Below are 4,253 nucleotides of genomic sequence, written 5' to 3'. Positions count from 1 at the left end.
GGCCTTCTCTGCATCTATTGAGATAATCATATGGCTTTTATTTTTCAATTTGTTAATGTGGTGTATTATATTGATTGATTTGCAGATATTGAAGAATCCTTGCATCCCTGAGATAGAGCCCACTTGGTCATGGTATATGATCTTTATAATGTGTTGTTGGACTCTGATTGCTAGAATTTTGTTAAGGATTTTTGCATCTATGTTCATCAGTGATATTGGCCTGTAGTTCTCTTTTTTTGTGGCATCTTTGTCAGGTTTTGGTATTAGGGTGATGGTGGCCTCATACAATGTGTTTGGAAGTTTACCTTCCTCTGCAATTTTCTGGAAGAGTTTGAGTAGGATAGGTGTTAGCTCTTCTCTAAAGTTCTGGTAGAATTCAGCTGTGAAGCCGTCTGGACCTGGGCTTTTGTTTGCTTGAAGATTTCTGATTATGGTTTCAATTTCCGTGCTTGTGATGGGTCTGTTAAGATTTTCTATTTCTTCCTGGTTCAGTTTTGGAAAGTTGTACTTTTCTAAGAATTTGTCCATTTCTTTGAAGTTGTCCATTTTATTGGCATATAATTGCTGATAGTAGTCTCTTATGATCCTTTGTATTTCTGTGTTGTCTGTTGTGATCTCTCCTTTTTCATTTCTAAATTTACTGATTTGATTTTTCTCCCTTTGTTTCTTGATGAGTCTGGTTAATGGTTTGTCAATTTTATTTATTCTCTCAAAGAACCAGCTTTTGGCTTTGTTGATTTTTGCTATGGTCTCTTTTGTTTCTTTTGCATTTATTTCTGCCCTAATGTTTAAGATTTCTTTCCTTCTACTAACCCTGGGGTTCTCCAATTCTTCCTTTTCTAGTCGCTTTAGGTGTAGTTAGGTTATTTATTTGACTTTTTTCTTGTTTCTTGAGGATGCCTGTATTGCTATGAACTTTCCCCTTAGCACTGCTTTTATAGTGTCCCACAGACTTTGGGTTGTTGTGTTTTCATTTTCATTCATTTCTATGCATATTTTGATTTCTTTTTTGATTTCTTCTGTGATTTGTTGGTTATTCAGCAGCGTGTGGTTCAGCCTCCATATGTTGGAATTTTTAATAGTTTTTCTCCTGTAATTGAGATCTAATCTTACTGCATTGTTGTCAGAAAAGATGCTTGGAATGATTTCAATTTTTTTGAATTTTCCAATGCTAGATTTATGGCCCAGGATGTGATCTATCCTGGAGAAGGTTCCATGTGCACTTGAGAAAAAGGTGAAATTCATTGTTTTGGGGTGAAATGTCCTATAGATATCAATTAGGTCTAACTGGCCTATTGTATCACTTAAAGTTTGTGTTTTCTTGTTAATTTTCTGTTTAGTTGATCTATCCATAGGTGTGAGTGGGGTATTAAAGTCTCCCACTATTATTGTGTTATTGTTAATTTCCCCTTTCATACTTGTTAGCATTTGTCTTACATATTGTGATGCTCCTATGTTGGATGCATATATATAATTTTTTTTTAAGGTTTTAACTTCATATTTATTACACACTCACTGTAGGCAACTGCCAACTCCTCAAAACACAAAGTTTAGCAACACAACTTCACTTTCAAGGGCTTCAGATATACCTAGTGTATCTTGTGTGAACATGTAGAAGAGAACAGTTAAGAAAAACAGGACACTATAGGATTTAGGAAGGGTATCAGTATAAGCAAAGGTTCTGAGCTGTGAAAATAACCACCTTGCTGGAAAATCCATCTCACTAGTCCTTAGTCACCATATCTTCAGTCGTGTTTTCATCCTCTGTCTTTTCTATTTTGCCACTTTATACTTTCAGCTCTTTGAACCCCTCTTGCCTCTGGTTCCATCTTTCTACTCAAGATAACTTAATACTTCTGGGAAGCATTTGAGCAAAACTACTTTAAAAGCATGAAAAGTCCAAAGTATGCTCGGGAAGCAGGAATTCTTCAAAACTTTAGGTTATTTAAGTCTTATGCTTAGTGACAGGGAACTATTGGAAATAAAATACATCCATTAGAAGAAATTATTACTATTAAAATGTTTTTCAATGAATATTTAATAACAAGGTAGATAACATATGCTTATCTAATATTTTTATATCACTGAGGGTAAAGCAAAATGTCCTGTATACTGCATAAGTATGACCTGCTGTATGTGGACACTGCAGTGCAATTTTAAAAATACTGTAATTATAATTTCAGAACTTCAGAATCTGAATAGGCGCCAGTGTTCTCTCCTTTTTTAATATGGGAAAAGAAAATCCTTTGAAGATCATTTAAAGCTTGGACCAAAATTCCGTAGCTGTATTATTAGGATCACTCTGTAGTCTTCAGGATTCAGATACAAGGGAAGCTTCAATTCAACCTTTTAGAGAAGACAGTCCAGCTCTCACGATCTCATCAACCAGGAGAATGTTGGTGGCAATCACAGTGCAGGAGTGAAGAAGCTGTTTCTTTACACAATAGTTATCCCATATGCCTGCTTCTGCTGCTACCATTGGTTCACCAGTGTTCAAGTCCACACCCACAAGCTGACCGGATTCTGAATGTTCTGCTTGAACTTTAACTAGTGTTTCCTGAAGGTCAAAACCAGAATTCTGAGCAAGAACCTTGGGAATAGTGAGCAATCCATCAGCAAATGCTTGAATTCACTGGGCTTGTATTTAACCAGGGCTTCTGCCATTGCCACTTCCACTGTGCCAGCACCTGGGACTACAGAGCCATCATCAATAGCATTTTTAACAGCCCTCAATCCATCTCTTATTGCATCTTTGATTTGAGTGAGCGTGTGCTTATTTGGTCCTTTGATCAATAATGTGACAGAGCAAGGATTGTTACATTTCTCAATAAAGGTGAACTTCTCTTCTCCCAATGTATATTCATAGACAAGTCCTGCATGTCCCAAACAATCAGGATTTAGGTCATCAGGAGAATTTAGGGCTATCCCACCATAAGCAAGAGTCAGCCTTTCCATGTTTCTCCTTTTAGCTCTGCACAGAGCTATTATGCCTTCTTTGGCAAGAGCATCTAAGGAAAAGGGATCAATTCCCTTTTGATTAATAACAAATCCTTTATCTGAATCACCACAGACTTTCTTTTTCAGGTAGATTATTTTTTTAACTCTGTCCTCTATGAATTTCCTTTCAGCTTTCACTAACCTCTCTCTCCTCTGCACTCTTGTAAAAATAGCCAGAATTCACTTCTATTTTTTCATATTCTAATGACACGTTGCACGTGAGGATGTATGCATCTTCTACTCTCTTCTTCATATCAGGATGCCGTGCCCCATGGTCCAAAACAAGGCCTCTGATTAAGCTTGTATCTGTTTCAAATTTATGTTTCATCTCCATGATCTCAACCATGAAGAGGTCAATAGGTTCATCTTGTTTTTTAATGGCCAAAATGGAATCCACTATGGCCTCTGTTAAGACATCAGCAAGTTCAGCATGAACTTTATTTTGTAGAGATGTTCTGGCCACGTCTATAAGTGTTTACCTGTCCATCTCTTTGCTTACATTGACTTGTTCCAAAAACTGAAGTGCCTTTTCCTTTGCAGCTTCAAATCCTTCTGTAATTATTCTGGGATGAAGACCTTCAGAAATGTAGAGATCCGCCTGCTTCAGCAGCTCTCCAATGATGAGCACGTTGGAAGTGGTATGATCACCTGTTATGTCATCCTGGTCTGTTGCTACTTTGGCTATTAAGGAGGCTGTTGGGTATTGAATTTGAATTTCATGAAGCAGCACATTTCCATCTTTAGTGAGTTTGATGTCTCCAGCACCAGAAACAAGTATCTTCATGGTGCCCTTCGGCCCCAAGTTGGTTCTCAGCACGTCCTGCAGCCCCCGGGCCATGCTGATGTTGACCGCCAACGCCGCCTGGGCTCAGGCCACCTCAGCCTTGGGGTTCAGGGTCTTCACGGCCACCATAGCTGACCCAGCAGAGGAACATAAGGGGAGGCGGCATGGTGAAAAGCCCTGAGCCGGTTCAGCGTGGCTGGGAGGCGCTATCTCTGCATATATATTTATAATTGTTATATCTTCTTCTTGGGTTGATCCTTTGATCATTATGTAGTGTCCTTCTTTGTCTCTTTTCACAGCCTTTGTTTTAAAGTCTATTTTATCAGAAATGAGTATTGCCACTCCTGCTTTCTTTTGGTCTCTATTTGCATGGAATATCTTTTTCCAGCCCTTCACTTTCAGTCACTATGTGTCCCTTGTCTTGAGGTGGGTCTCTTGTAGACAACATATATAGAGGTCTTGTTTTTGTATC

General features: G+C 38.3%; 1 pseudogene; it reads right to left on the bottom strand.

Annotated features, from left to right (window-relative positions):
- Nucleotides 1-2,341: 2,341 nt before the first annotated feature.
- LOC128048466 (T-complex protein 1 subunit zeta-like) lies at nucleotides 2,342-3,910 on the bottom strand (annotated as a pseudogene).
- Between the last annotated feature and the right edge of the window lie 343 nt (nucleotides 3,911-4,253).

This window comes from Budorcas taxicolor, chromosome 5 (assembly GCF_023091745.1).
Source record: "Budorcas taxicolor isolate Tak-1 chromosome 5, Takin1.1, whole genome shotgun sequence".
Lineage (NCBI taxonomy): Eukaryota > Metazoa > Chordata > Mammalia > Artiodactyla > Bovidae > Budorcas > Budorcas taxicolor.
The sequence above is the reverse complement of the archived record's forward strand: the minus strand, read 5'-3'. Positions and strand labels throughout refer to the sequence as shown.